At 38.7% G+C, this 16145-nt stretch overlaps 1 long non-coding RNA gene across 3 annotated transcripts in view; it reads right to left on the minus strand.

Annotated features, from left to right (window-relative positions):
• Positions 1 to 16145, minus strand: part of LOC110352469 (uncharacterized) — a 69344-nt gene that overhangs the window by 36128 nt on the left and 17071 nt on the right. For all 3 annotated transcript variants that reach the window (XR_002401495.4, XR_005268955.2, XR_002401494.4), the window contains exon 2: positions 10067 to 10196. This is a non-coding gene — a long non-coding RNA (uncharacterized lncRNA). The remainder of the gene's footprint in view (positions 1 to 10066; positions 10197 to 16145) is intronic.

Raw genomic sequence — 16145 nt, forward strand, 5'->3', positions numbered from 1 at the left:
TGTCTTCTTTAAAGAAGTCATTGATTTTCGTCATCAAAAAACAAGTATTCAAGTAACAGTCTCAAACACAAGCTGATGGTAAAGTACCCAGGATTCCCAAAGGTGCCATCTGTAAAAGGATCATTGATTTTGACCTTTTGGGTGGATTTGTCTTTTTTTCCTAGTGTTTTATTATGTGCATCAATAACAGGGAAGGCAAAGAAGACAAAATGAGAGAGAGAAAATATAACTTTTTAGAGATGTATGTTTGACTTCTGCCAAGAAAATATTTTTGCATTCAAGTAACCCACTGTTATCAGCTCTTCAGCAAAAACAAAACAAAAGATAACCTAAAGCCAAAACACCCCCCCCAATAAATGTGTGATTGGTCAGACCAGTAATTACCTAAAAAATTATTCCAATTATCTGTTTTTCTCATATTCCTCAAGCCTTAGCATCTCTTACGCATGCCTTTAGTAAACATATCCGTATCCATTACCTTCTCCACATATGAAAGTATAGATCTTGATTTAGGAGGAGGATACAGAGATCAGATTCAGTTGTCAGCTATTGTTACAAAGACTCTAGAGAAGGAACAGTTAAATCAGCCCACAACCCCACAGGAACAGGAGACTGAATTTGCCGTATGTTATCTTGTACAAATACTTTTTTGCTGTTAATTCCAATTAGTGTGTGAAGGTAAACTACAGACTTGTGTGGCTCCCCTATATTTCAAACAGGGTCAGGAAAAGGCAGATTTTCAATCTTTGCACAAGCAGAAATAGTATGAAGTCTAAACCACAGGAAAAAGGGCAGCAAGGTTATGAAACCGAATCTGCTTATTCTCCAGCACTTCAGATGAACAACAAAGAAGAGGCATGACTTCACTGAAAGTGGGCACATGCCAAGTTACTTGGAGAGAATTTCACATATAAAATGCTGAAAATAGCAGGAATCATGTCCAGTATGGATGCTTATTCCATCTCCAAACTTGTGAAGCCCTACAGGATTGCCTTCATCTTCACGCAGCAACTCAAGCAGTGGAGAAAGGAGCATAGAGAAGTCCTTTTACTGCTGCCAGATCAGGTCTGGCAGGGGACCAGACCAGCAGGTGATGCCATGGCCTCCAGCCCTGGTAGATAATAACACAGAGCTCCTTCAGATGCCAAGCCCTGCCCCTGCAGCAGCAGTCTAAGCCCAGTCAAAACACTTAAGGCTGCATTTTTGCTGCCACCTGTACACTGCATAACGCCCATTTTAGCAGACTTCAAACAGGAAAACCATGCAACCTTTATTTTCTAGCTCAAACTAAGCCATGTCAATATTTTGCCACTGCTATTCATGTGTATCAGGAGTTGTAATAAGCACAGGTAAAGAGGGACTGCACTGTCCAAACATGGAATCACGAAGATAAAATGCACGCGATTTGCCCCATTAAGCAAGTTGCATCTGTTCTGCACTCTCCAAGCATATGCTGCATGTGAAAAATGAGAACTGTAAGCTACATCCACAGCATCTATCTGTACTCCAGCTGTGAAGGTTTATACTTGTATTCCTTTTCAGCTTCTACAATGGATTTAACTAATGGCAATTTTGCACATTAGTAAGAATTCTTCTAAACAAAACAATCCTTTCAGTGAAAATGAAGAGGCTTTAAAAATGATTACAAAGTGGATTAGGGATCACTTATGGCAGATAGCTGTTGACAAGATACTGCTTGTGATTACCATGAACATACATTTATAGGTGCCAGAGAGGAAGCTCATCACTGAAATGATAAAGACATCTCAACATACACTCTAACAGAACAAGTTATGTCAGAGAATTCCTGTCATTTCAACAGGAAAATTTCCTTTGGCTATCTATGAGAGGACATTCAAAACAGCCCAACAGTTACCTGTATGATTCCAATCCACCTTGGAAGGAAGCAATTTTACCCTAATGCTGAGTGTATCTTAATGCTGAGTGACACAGTCACTTTACTTGTGTAACAGATGTTCGGTGACAAAATATTTTTGGTGAATATGCTGAATATTAAGCAATCTCTTTTACTCTCTATTTCATTCTTCTTTATAAATGGGTACTAGATTATGGGATTATCACTCTACCCTGTGGCAATCAGGCTAGTATTTAAGTAATGCTCATGGAATTTCCAATGAAGACTGAGGAAGGTTTAATTTGCTCTCACAGCTTTTAAAAATTTTGAAAATATTTCCTCCAGAAAGATAACTGCTCTACTGTTCTTTCTCACTTTCTGGCCTCAAGTTTACATGAACAAGAGCAATCCACTGTTTGCAGGTCTCTCAGTCCCTAAACATATGCGACTGAATACGTATCTTACATACTCAAGTGAACAGAGAATGGATTCTGCTTGGATTCACCTGTAACTCTGCAGTAGAGAGTCACTGCCACCATTGTATGGGTCAAGGAATATAATAAAGAACTGTATTTGGGAATGTTTTTGGTTTCTTATCGGCATTTTGGATTCCATCATCTCACTTATTTTTAGCTCTGGATTATGTGACTTTGTTAGACAATTTCAAAAAGTGCATTCCAGTGCAGAATGCAATGGCAGGAAGTCAGGATGCAGAAACTGATTAAGACAATCTCAGTAGATAATTCTTTGTACAGTTTACTCCTTTCTTCAGCATCTTTCTGCAGACCCATTACATCTTCACTTCCATGCTTCGTCTCTCTCCAAACCTTTACCACAGGCTATGCCCTAGCCCAATATCCCCAGGTATCACCCAGATGAACACATCTGCAAGGGAGAATTCATCTTGCAAACTAATCTGCCCTTTGTGATGGCTTAGAGTCCACAGTTAGGTTCTCCAGTTACTCTTTTCTCTCCCTAGTCCCTCTTTCTCTTCCTGCCTTCCTACAAGTCCCTTCATATTCAGGCTCCTACAGACTTACACATCTGTGATTTCTTGACTGTCCTTTGTCATTCCCCCATGCTAACTCTAACGCATACACACCCTTATGTTCTTTTCTGCCTTTATCCAGTTGACCCTCAGTTCTTTCTGTTGTTGTTCACTACAGAGGTGCATCTGTTTGAACTGAGCAGTACAGCACCTTTTGTTGTTATTCATTGATAGTGCACAGTCACCCACCTTGAAGCAATGCTGTTGAAAAAGTTGAATGACTAAGAGAAGAGCAAGTAATTAGGGAAATAAAGAATTCAGTGGGTCTGCTGGGGGAAGCATCCTATGCATTTGCCTAGCACACTTCCACCATAAGCTGCCATGGTCTGTGAGGCACTGATAACAAAGTAACTGTCCCTAGACTGTGTCAGATTCCAAAACATGACAGTGCTTTTAGAAAGGAAGCAATGTGGAACCAAGAACTCTTCTCAGATCAGTGGCAGAACCTGTATTCAAGACAGATTCAGCAGTAATATAGGTGCTTAAACAGCTCTTTATAGGCTCAGGCCCATAAACCATCATTATTTTGCACAAACATGAAACACAATGCCAGCAAAAACTGGGATAAGCCATCAGCGTTTGTTTCATCCTGGCACAACCACTCCTCCTTTTGGGATGTTGTTATTGTGTCTGTCAACGGGTGGTCAGAAACTAGGGGAGACTGACCAATTAGTGGAGTCCTCATCTGGCAGAGTGTCACGCTGTGTGTTTGTCCTACACACTACTGCATCTGACACTCAAAATGTGATTCATGTGGTGCCCTGGCAGCAGCTCTGCCTGAGGAGCCAAAAGGGAGCCTCCCTCTGGGTAAGCCAGCAGGTGTTAAGTGTATGCTAAACTGGTCTCAGCTGGAAGCCACTTTTTCAATGTTAGAGGATTGTCTTGCATATCCAGCATAGTTTGCTGAGTGTTTAACTAGAAGCACAGAAAGAATAATGCTTCTTTCATCTATTTCAGCCTATCATTAATAATAAAATTAGTTTGTCTCCCTTTTAAGGCAGGTTCCATAATATATTGCAAATTTAGAGTAAGCTCTAACTGGAGCAATTAAATCCATTCAACTTCCTGATTATAATAATAATAGTACAGAAATGACATGCAGAAAGTGAATTCAACACGCAATTTGGAATGATGAAAGACTCTGATAACATAGTGGTAATGTTAATAACACACTTATTTGCGAAAGGTCTGTGTTTTGTGATACCGGGGTTCAGCCTGTTATTTCCCTTACTGGGATCCCAGAGATTGAATGCCACATTTACTATCTATACGTATTTAAAATGGTCTGCATTTTAGAAATAATGTCTAAGATCTTTTGTCTTAGTGGACAAAAATATCACACTTAGTGCCACACTCCATTTGTGCCTTATATTTAGTTAATACAGAAGTTAGTGGGTTTGTTAAATACCTATCCATGTAAATCTCCCCATATATGTGCCCTGTCACACGTTATTGATCTATAGACAGACAATATAATCTCATGGGCCTCCAAAACAAATACAAAGATATAAATATTCTTTAAATAAATTTTCGGATGGTTTACAGACTGATTAGTAATCATTTCTATATTGCTTGGAAATATCTTTTTATGGATTGTTTTTCTGTTTTAATAGTAGCAAGGGACATTACAAAAAGTTGAGGCATACGTACAAATGATCTTTGTTTTCTGATAGTGGAGGGCCATGAGGACGATGAGAGGGCTGGAGCACCTCTCTTGTGAAGAGGCTGAGAGAGCTGGGGTTGTTCAGCCTAGAGAAGAGAAGGCTCCAGGAAGACCTCAGTGCAGCCCATATGGGGGGCCAAAAGGGGGCCTGCAGGAAAGCTGGGGAGGGACTCTTTGTCAGGGTGTGTAGTGATAAGACAAGGATAATGGCTTCAAATTAAAAGAGGATGAGTTTAGATTAGATATAAAGGAAGAAATTATTTACTTGGAAAGTGGTGAGGCCCTGGAAGAGGCTGACCCAGAGAAGCTGTGGAAGCCCTATCCCTGGAATTGTTCAAGGCCAGGTTGGATGAGGCTTTGAGCAACCTGGTCTAGTGGGAGATGTCCCTGCCAATGGCAGGTCTTGGAACTAGATGGCCTTTACAGTCTCTTCCAATCTAAACTATTTCCTTGTTCTACAGCTGGTAGGTATGGATTTAAAGCTGGATTATTTTATCTATTTAGAGTAAGAGCCATAACACTTCTTTTAGCTGCCTGAAAGACATATGAGAACCTTCTGATAAAAAGGAAGAAGTGCTGTAGAGGAAGGAACTTTACAAGAATGCCTACAAATACCCACACAAGATACATTATATGTAATACATCTGAAATCATAAAGAGGAATCTTCAGGAAGATGTGCAGACAGAGATCCTGACATCTTTTCATGGTCCATAGTGAATGTTTAACATAAAAGGAATATTGGGCATATACTTTAATAGCAGAATCAGCTCCAGCACCAACACTCCTGTTGACACAGCACTGGGAAACACAATAGGATGTTCATTACCTGTGTCTGTTTATGAAGTCAAGAGGTGCTGTAACTGCCTATACACATACTGTTCAGCTTGCTCCCCTCGGAAGGAGAAACATGTATAAATTTAATCTTAATCCTCCTTCACCAAAGTTTAAAATAATAATGTATTTTATCTATTGACTGGGAGAGGATAAAAGTAAGCAGGTACACAATCGATGGAGAATGAAAATACTTTCAGAACCTGTTGTGGGTCACATTATTGGTGTCATATTTTAAAAATTCATTCTCTCAAAATATTTCCAATTAGTACACCATTAATGGCCATAAGATAAAAAATATCTTGTTGAATATGAATGTGAGTTTAAAATTAAATAGTCAAGCCTTTGTTCTTTCTTCCAAGCACTGCCTGAACTGTACTGTCTCCTCTTAGCTCTTCTCCTAATGAAAAAGCTCTGTCTCCTGTCATTTTAGAAGATGACAATGGGAATGGGAGGCTGGAAAACAAAGGCGGACAAAATGCATTAGCAAGAATGTCTACAAAACAGTTGTTAAAATGAAAAGCTATTCCCATAATTGAAGAGTCCTGGCTGGTATCTCTATGCAATGAAATAAAAGAGAGGGCAAGTGCAGAGACAAAAGAAGAAGATCTTCATTAGCAGTATTGTCTACCACATGGTTCCTCTAAGCGAGAACTTCCTAAAGGACTGACATTTCCATTAAAAGGGCAGGCAGTTTGCTATGAAATGCCATTCAGTTTTAAAGGCTCATCTTAGAAGCAATTTAGAGCATGTACAACAGTTTCCAATGCCATCTTTTGATTGCTTGGCTGGCTCTTTGTGTGGTATCACAGTTGCCACATGAACAATAACAGAATTCCATTACACCAACAAAACACCGTATGTACACATCAGGGTTTGTTATTTACCCCACAGTTCCTTTATACTGCTTAGGAAATCAGAACGTGTATGCATGACATTTAGACCCAATTTCGGCCTCTGTATACTGACAAAGTGGATGAAAAAGAGGCTTCTGATGGCAGGACTCTGGCCCAGTAGATTCAAAATACAGTAACAAAAAATTAATGTCAACGGATGATAGTAATATGTCCTTTAACCCTCTCTTTCCCTTTAGAAGCAAGGCACAGGCACAGACTCCAAAGGTAGCCAATTCTTCTAACTTTGTGTTTCCCTGTTCCTACTTCACGTCTACACTCAATGCCACTCTGAATCTGTTAGCACCAGCAAGAGTCTTTTAAGGGTTTTCATCATACTTAAAAGGCAGGACAGGGGAGCTCTAAATTAGCTCCCCAATCAACTTTTTAAGTAAGACTTAATAAGCCTACTGACTTTTCAGGAGTCGTTTAGTGCCACTTCCCTTCCCAGTCTTGCTGTGACACTCAGCAGCACTCGAGAAGTGACTGTGCTTGCCTAAATGCTGAATTGGAAGCTGATTTAGGTCTCTTCTCCTTCCCACTCCAGCAATTCACAGTCACAACGCTAAGGACAGCTTAAAAAAAAAAAAAATAAATACCACCACATTCTGGTAAATTTAAAAAAGGTAGTTTTTTTGCCAACTGCATATAGTTCTCCTTTCTTTCACCTATCCTTTGAAACAATGAAATCTCTTTCAATACTCCTAATGACATAGTAATATACAAGTATTAACTTACTTCTAAATTTACTTTTTATTTTAAGCATAATGGGAAAATGGCTGGAGTTCTGTGATCTTTTCTAAGTTTCTTGAATTATCTCGTGAGCAGCTTGCTGCAGTTCTTTTTATTAACCTCCAGACCTTACTATTTAACCACAAATAGATTTAGGTCATGCATATTGAATTGTTTTCATGACAGTCTAGTGTTTAATGATAAACTCTACTCCAGAAAATTAAACAGTTCCAAAGCTGTGCTCTACAAATGTGGTTTTGGAAAGAGCACCATATGACAGCTCAGATGGGCAAAGAAACCAAAGGACATTAGCAATGCTCAGTGCAAAGTCTTTTTAAGTTGAATAATTGCTTAGGAATGATTATGACAGAGATAACAGGATATAATAGAAAATAACAAAATAATAAAATATCAAATGGCCAATACCAGCCAGCTGGCTATTAAAAGACTACCACCAAATAAAATCAATAATTGAATTACAAGCTGTTTAGGACCCAGAGAATTTTCTTCTTCTGTATCTAGCAAGCTTTTCTCATAACTTTGATAATCTGATGTCCTTTATGGAATTTGATTGTGTAAAGGTGATGTAATATTTATTGGTTTACAAATCAGTTCATCTTAGATTTGTTTTTCCTCCTTTCTGTTTACCACAACTTTTTTTTTTTTTTTTTTAAATTTATGTATCTATCCACTGAAATATTAATGCAAGTTGGGTCCATAGGGAAGCAATCTTGTTTTTGCAGATTGTAGTTGGTGCTTTGAGACAACTCTGCAAAGTAAGTAAACACAGAATAAGAGAATTGGTTTTGTGCGTGCTTTCCTCAGGCACATGCTCCCCACTCCCTTTTTTAAAGTATTTGGAATTACGGAAGTGTTAGCACTTCCACTGATGCCAACAGGAGTGAAACATCTGAAACCTGCCACAGATGTTTCCAGAGATTACTGTTTTTGTTCTTTATCAAAAGTTGATAGGAGCACTTATTCTCTCAAACATAATAAACAGATTATCTGCTACACTGATCTGAGGGTTAACCAATTCATTTGATGTGCTATTCACAGTACTTGATTAAAAATGTACCAGTTTTGAACATAAGGAAAATGGACTTTCTTCCAAAGATTAAAGCTTAAACATGGCTTCCTGAATGGCAAACAGACAGAAAAACAAGTATTTTAAAGGGAAGGGAATTATTCAGAACTGCAACATTCAACCGAACCTTTTACCATAACTTTGTCAGTGAGGATCCTCTCCAATTCAGAGTATTTGTTGTTCATGTAATCCAACAGTGCAATATGTTGCCTGAAATCTAACGATGGAACTCTCTCCAGTTCTAGATCATCTGCAACCTCCCTCTAACTCCCCAGAATCATGTCTGTTGGCAACCATACTAAGGGCAGCTGCAACATCACCAAACATACTGCCACTCATTAGTGAATGCTCCACAGTGCCATCTACAGCTTCTGTGACCAGGCAGCCTGACATCTTATTTTACACCATTGATTTGTGTAACAACTTTTTGTGGGTTAAATAGCAAACCTCAGTCTCTATAGTCATCAGCCTGATAATTTATAATTTCTTTGAATGGTAGGATATAAGAAATAGATGTATTACAGAGAAAGACTATGTAGAAAATGAGGTGCTTTTCCTGTTGCATAGGCTTTCAATAACTAGCATTTGGGCTCCAGATTTGTAAGTATCAGTTACACTTTTTATGTTAGCATAAATATCACTGCTAATAAGTACTTTCTTGGAAGAAATCCTCACTAAACTGCATCTGTGGATTTTTCTTGATCTTGTAAAAACTCTATCTCTCAAGCTATTTTCAGCAGCAGCATTAATGTCTTATTCTCCCCCACTCTCCCTTCTTCTTAATCCTCACCCCACCTATCAACCACTTACATTGCTGGTTCAACTCTTCCAGTAAATCCTCCCACATCTCTGCCACATGATATACCAACATTTCTTTTACCTTCAAATCTTTAGACAAACTTCAGATTACTTGCCTTCCACTAAAGCATAAATAAATAAATAAATAAATAAAAATTAAATTATTCTTCACTGCCCTGGGGATTTCTCACTATTCTTCCTGTCAATCAGATTATTGTCTATTCATCTTTCTACTAACATATGTAAAATGTTCTGAAGTTTCATCATTTGTTCATCCACAGATTTGTAAATTATCCATTACTTCCTTTTCACTCTGACCACAAAAATACTTGATAATGCTTTCCTTGTTTTCTATCTTAATTCAGTAGCCCCCATCTTCTTTCTGATTTTTATGATGCCCACACAATACCCTTTTAATTCAAACAAATGGATAGATATGGCAGACATTCAAGTAGACTCCCTGGGAGAATTCTAATTCTCTCATATGGCCAGAAGAACAAAAGCAGGCAGCTGTTGAAAAGGTCATCAGGAAATACAAGCTACAAAAAATAGCCCCATCATTTAACCCATACTAGGCCTGCCTTTCAGCCCCCTCACTAGACCTGTGGCACATCATATCAAGCTGAATTTATTACCTTCATGATATGCATAGCTTTTTCCTGCCTACACTGTAACACTCCTTTTTTTGAGAAGTAGCCTGACATTTACACCGCTATTCTCTAATTAATGGCATCCTTCCCACCTAATGACTTATTCTTCCATTCAGTTTTGGCCTTAATAGCTCTGAGAATGAATCCACCGACTCACAAATGCTTTTGCCCCAGCACTCAAATATGCTTCTTATTCCCATGCTTGGTAGAAAAAAATAAGCAAGTTAAGCTCTTCAGTGTGTCTAGCTCATGTTATAAAAATGACTTTTTCCCACAGCCATCTTTCTGTGTACCTGAAGACTCCACCCACTGCCTGGTCCAGACTCTTAGTTGGTATAAACTGGCTTCACACTTCAATCTAGTTCTCACCCACTGAGGCTCTTTCCCCAGGTTAGAACTGTTATTAATAACAAAACCTTTTGCCAAACAAAAATCTAGAAGAAAAAAATTAAGTCAACGGTACACAGAGGCAGTAATGAATGCCAGTTTGCACACTATAATATTGTACCTTGCCATATGTTCAAGTAGCTTTCCTTGGAGAATTCCATCTTTCTCGCATGGACAGAAGAATGAGAACAACAAACTGTTGAAAAGGTCATCAGGAAATAAAAACATCACAGATGGCATAGGTGAAAGCACTGCAAAAAAAAGCAGAGAGCAGAAAGAATGTGTAGGAGTATCGTTCTCTAATTGGCAGTACTGAGATAGAAAGTGCACTTGTACGCTACCTTTATTAATATTAAAATGACTATTGCAAGGATACCTTACAATGTACTTGCCAAGTGGCCCTTTTTCTAATAGAGAGATGAAACAACTTCTTCTGTCACTGACATTCTGTGCTGAATGTTTCTCCTTTTCAGGAGGTTTTAAGCAAAAGCAAGTAACCCAGTGATCGCTGAGAAGCACTCTGATGTCCTGTAGAGGAGTTCTCTCTTTGGAAGAAGTTACCTTAGAATTCTAGGTTTTAAAGTACACCTTCTGTCCTAAGCAGGAATAAATATATTTGCTCGTCTCACTGATGTCCAGAGACCCTCCACTCCCTGTTGTGCTGTTAAAGAAACTCATGAAGAATACAAGGAGTTTCACCAGTTTCCTCAGCAACTCCTAGTTCAGATGATTTTTCTTACATAAGAGAAGGTCATTGAATCACATTTCATCACAGTCAGAAGTATCCAGAGAAAGACAATCAGATACCATGGCTAAAGCACAAGGGGAGTACAGATAGTCTTACAAGTAGCAAGCTGGAAGTCTAACTCAGTGAAACTAACGCTGCTTTCTGTAAATCTGGAGGTTCTTGAGAGAGCTGAGTCTAAATAAAATAAAATAAAACAACAAAACAACAATAAAAACCAAAATGCAGGTATTAGATACCATCAAAAACTCAACAATTTTATGTTATAAAGCATCGTACTGTTACCCTATACACAGAAAGAATTATGATATTTAAAATAGAAGCCTAACAAAAATGAAAAATAGATGAACAAACTCATTCAACTGATGAATCATTCAATTAAAAAAACAACTTATTGCATTAATCGCTACAGGCAAGTGATAGAGTAAAAATATGTAAGTGGATGGACAGAGTAGGTACATGAGGAATTCTCCACATTTTTTCCCCCGGAGCTTGACTTGAGACAACTGGAAAGGTTACATACAGGTTCCTTTAAACTAGTGCCAATGTTGATATTATTGTCCCTAAACTGGAAGGATGTCAGAACAGGCCCAGCAGGCCTTTGAGCCAGCAGAAGTTGGTCCAGCAGCTACAGCACCACATAATACAGGAAAGCACTAGCCCCACCCAAGAGCTCAAAACAGAGAGGGACCTGTTACAACCTCAGACACAAGTATCCTCCATTCAGAACAGATAACAGAGACTAAGCACTTCACTGTTCAGTTTGGTATTCTGCAAAGAGAAGGAAAAGATACACTTGGAAAAAAGAATCACAGCATCACCTCAGGACAGAGAGATCTAAGATCATTCAGGCTGCCACAATAAAGAAGATGTCAATGATTCCTCACACTGGGGGGATTGCTTAGTCCAAAGACAGATTCACTATTTTCAGGAATTAATTACGACAAATCATGATGATTTAACAACCATTCTCTTAGGAAAGTTGTTTAATGCTAATCTGCTGCTTAACAGGATTGTTGTCCTCAAACTGCTTAAAAAGGCCTAGGCCAAAAGGAAAGCCAGGAATAAGCTTAAATCAGCCTTGCTCATGCAGCACAGAAAGCTTCAGACAAAGCTTTTTGAAAAGCATGCAGAGATAGACTTCAAGAGATTGACTATGCAGGGAAGTTACTGAACATAAATGAGGACATGAAGTACACCAGCAATTTCTCACAAATTTACAAGGTGGGAATACTAAGGGTTTTGATTTAACAGAGGCCACAAAGTACATTAGGACTGCTGACAAAATTATCCCCTCCTACAGTTTGCTTCAGCCCCCTCCAAAGGCCTTGTCAAAACCAATGAAGTTTAATAGTCCACAGAAGAGCTCCTTGCTGCAGACTGGCATGCTACTAACATATCTGACAGCAAGTTTGGAAAACTCTTTAAAGTCACTCTGTGCTTTGCTGTGGTATAGAAACAATGGAGCCAAGTCCATCACAAGGGAAGTGGGCCTAGTGACTCCACAAGGCTTATCATTTTTGGCTGGAGCTAATAGTGAGTCAATACCTGTAGCTTGTTATGAGAATGTCTTTTTGTAGGCTGAGCTCAATCCATTTGCAAAGTAGATTAAATAAAGGGCACTCTAAGTGCAAAATAAGAACATCCCTCTAAGTGTTAAGTAAGGAAACCAAGAGAGAAAGCTATTGCAGCAGTTACAGGATACAAATTATTTTTAGCTTAAAATATGCAGAAGACCAGAGAGAAAAAGACAGGGTAAGAAGTCCAGATCAAGTGAGAAGCCAAACAACCCCCCCCCCCGAAATAATTCTTCCTAAGGACTAGATCTAGTTTGCCATTATGTGGCCTTTCCAAAAGTACAGTTTTTGTATACAATTAATGGTGAATGCACTGGAAGGGCAGGGCTTGCAAAAGTTTTTTTTTTTTTTTTTTTTTTTTTTTTTTTTTTTTTTAAACAAAACAAACTTATCTAGAAAAGGTGGGGGGCTTTTTAACTCAGGCTCCCTGCATGATGCTCTGGGACTTGAAAGAAAAAAAACATTTTCTCACATTCACTTTCATTTTCCTTCTCCCCTTTTATTAATAATGAGCAGTTTGAGAAGTGATCACACTTCACACTCTTTCTCTGTCTTTGCCTTTACATGCTTTCACAGAAGCCTTCTACCAGAACATGGAATTCATTTAGCACCAACATTATTGTTTACTAGACCTCCTAATTGTGACAGGTTTTCTGAGCTCATGGGACTGCTGCAGTTTCTTAGCTGCACCAGAACTGAGGAGCAAGTTCTGTCTATCTCCCTGTCAGAGATAGGGCCAACAACCATGAGCAGCCTATGTCTGGTGGCATCCAACAGAAACAGAACAATGTGCTGGGACTGGAATCAGAACAGTGGGTGCTTTGAGTTGGGAGAGCAGGAAAAGAGCAGAGGAACAAACACAACAATACTGGAGAATAAGAATTAAAACCAAAAAGGGATGACAGGTATGAATAACAACAGATTGAAAACATGAAGTATTCTTTACCTTGGTGGTCCAGGGGGACTTAGGAAGGGGAGACAGGCAATTAAAGCCACAGAACTAACCCTGACCCAAAGAGACATTCCCCCAACATGCAGACAGAGAGCTGTGAGGTATCTGGGTCAGGTGCAAGGACTTATACTTTGTGTTTTGATGGCAGGGCATAAAGATGATTCTGAGGTGGTCACTCATTTTGACAATTTGAGAGACAGATACTTTTTTTAGTGTCATTAATTGTTACAAGCATTCTGCCATGCAGGATGGCACCACGCTTATTCAAAGATCTGGCCTACCTGCCATCACACTATTGCAAGTGCACCTAGACTTCTACATCTCTTAAGACCCATCATCTACAGTTTGTTTGTTTGTACTATCTAGGCCATTCAGGAAACTTTTCTAAAGCAAACAAACATGCTTTATTTGATTTAGTCATCAATCAGACCACTTTGAGTTGTTCTCCCCCATTCCCTTCCCCTGCCTCCTCCCTAGGGCTACAGCAGAAATGCAGATGCAGGACAACGCTACCCTTTGCTCTACTGGCAGTGCTTTTACTCCTCAGAGAAAGTTGCTCCTACCCATCACTTCTAAAGCACTTTTAGCCTTTTGCTGGGGTATGGTTAACTTGGTCCAGCACTAATTTATATACCACATTCAGCAGTTCCAGTAATTAGATCGGATTAAGGTTGTAGATTCCTATAATAATGCCAGTTTTTCTAAACATAGAGGAGATTTAATGGAAGATTCCAGGCCATGACTCAGGTGTTTTTTTCTTGTTGGTTCCTGAAACTTAAAAATCTTGGTAAAACGATCAGAAAGGCAATCAGAACACTGAAGCGAAGTCTTTGTCCTCTGTGACATAATACATGAGGGGACTAGTCAATAGAACTAGTTAAGGATGATACTAGTCTTTGAACATGTGCCTAAAACTTCCCTTGAGACTTTGCCATTTATTTAAAAACAAAACAATTTGAAAAAAGGCAGGTGCTGACAAATGGTTTTGTTTCTGTGGTCTCCACAAAGAATATCATTAATAATCACCATGACATTGCTGTCTGAATAGTTGTTCAAGTTAAGTTACTGACAAATGTCAAGATGCATTAAATGCCTGCGTGAACTGGAGAAAGGAAGTCACACATACATACAGCATCCTGTGGATTGCTTCACAAGCCATAAATCTGTACCAGGCTGTTGAGATTTTAAGATTTCTAGATCTCTTACTCAAATCCACAAACTTCTGATGTAAATAAAGAAATCAAGAGCACTTTTTTTTCTTTCCAAACATACTCTGATTAACAAGCCTAACATTTGTATTTTACTTAATTCACCTTAACAGTGTGAATAAGCTTGTAACCCAGAAACTGCCAAAGCTCCACTCCAAATAAAGACAGAAAAGGTTCATCAATTGGGTTCATTAAACAAGCTAGTACTCATGGAATGCTAACAAGATAGATGCATGAAAGAGCTCAGGAGAAGTTTTTATTTATTTATTTTTTTATTTCTTCTGCCCTTATTCAAACTGCTGAAAGCATTGTGTACCTTTAATAGCTTCTTTTTCATCATCTCAGTGACCCTGAGTAGTTTTTAAACTAAATAAACACTTACAACCAGTTATTGGCTGTCTTGTGGTTCAGCTGCCTTCCAGAATTAGCACTGAAAACACAAGAACTCTGTTCTTCAGCAGAAGACTAAAGAAAACTAACAAAAATAGTCCTCTGAATAAAAATACCACTCAATCCAAAGACATGGAAAAACATTTATAACATTAAGAACAGCACACAATGACAGGGAATCTTAGTGTGCAATCTGCAGAGGACCAAAAACCAGATACACAGGATGGAAATCAGAGGAATATCAAGAAATGAAATAATAGCATGGGAAAAAATATATGACATTGTAAACTGTAAAAATCCCTTAAGCAGATAGGGCAGATGAATTCCTTACCCTCCCCTGCACTTTATACCTATGGAAAATGGAAGTAAAAAGTTACAGAAGTGAATACTGCTGTTTTTCTGGGCACCATGTGGGTATGGCTTTAATATAACAACTGAAGGCGCAAACAAATGGAAAAATCAGGATCATGGTGCTCCTTTGTTTGCTACCTCTGGACATTTGTTAAGTTAAACCTGCAACACCAATCTAATATTGCCAGTTTGGGGAAGTACTGATAGCCTGACTCAGATGATCAGGGTCCCAATAGAAGCAGCCAGAGGTGAAGTTATGTCCTCATTTCAACAAAGTATTTAAGGGTATTTCCTTTGTCTATTTGCATTTCAGAAAACATGAAAATTTAAACATCAGACAACCATGGGACTTAATCAGAGTCCTAAAAGCAAGTCTGTATTTCAACTTGTGCTGCTTCTAGGCAGGAGGTTGAAATGGGGACTTTTGCACACAGACTTCAGAAGGCATAGCAGGAAAAGCAGTGCTGCAACATTTCAACAGCTGTGCTGCAAATGCAGTATGATTTTAAAAGAACAGGCAGCAATGGTCTGCCTTCTCAAGTATAAACAGGAAAGGTTTTAGAATAGATGGATTATTCTCCTAATAAACATCCCTTTATTCAATCAAAAGGCAACCACCACAGGGGAAAGTTCAGAGTTGGATGGCAGGATGAGAGAAGGGGAAAATCTTTTTGACAGGGAAAAACTTTGTTTCATTTCTCCAATGAACAAATATTAATACTTCATTTCTAGCCATTCAAAAAGCAGACAGCCAAATGTATCCCCAGCAGTAAAGACATTGCCCTATTACCCTTGCACTGTACACATTTAAACCAAAGGGCAAACAAACGTTGGCAAACAGGAATGTGATGACTTACGGTATTTGCTTTGCCACAGTAGCTGGGAGGAGAAAAAAATCCCCTGGAAAGATTAAGAAGCAAACATAAAACTGATCTTGAAATTCCTATTTGTTGATGCCCCAGGGCAGGTACTTTTTC

This window comes from Anas platyrhynchos, chromosome 12 (genome assembly GCF_047663525.1).
Source record: "Anas platyrhynchos isolate ZD024472 breed Pekin duck chromosome 12, IASCAAS_PekinDuck_T2T, whole genome shotgun sequence".
Taxonomy (NCBI): domain Eukaryota; kingdom Metazoa; phylum Chordata; class Aves; order Anseriformes; family Anatidae; genus Anas; species Anas platyrhynchos.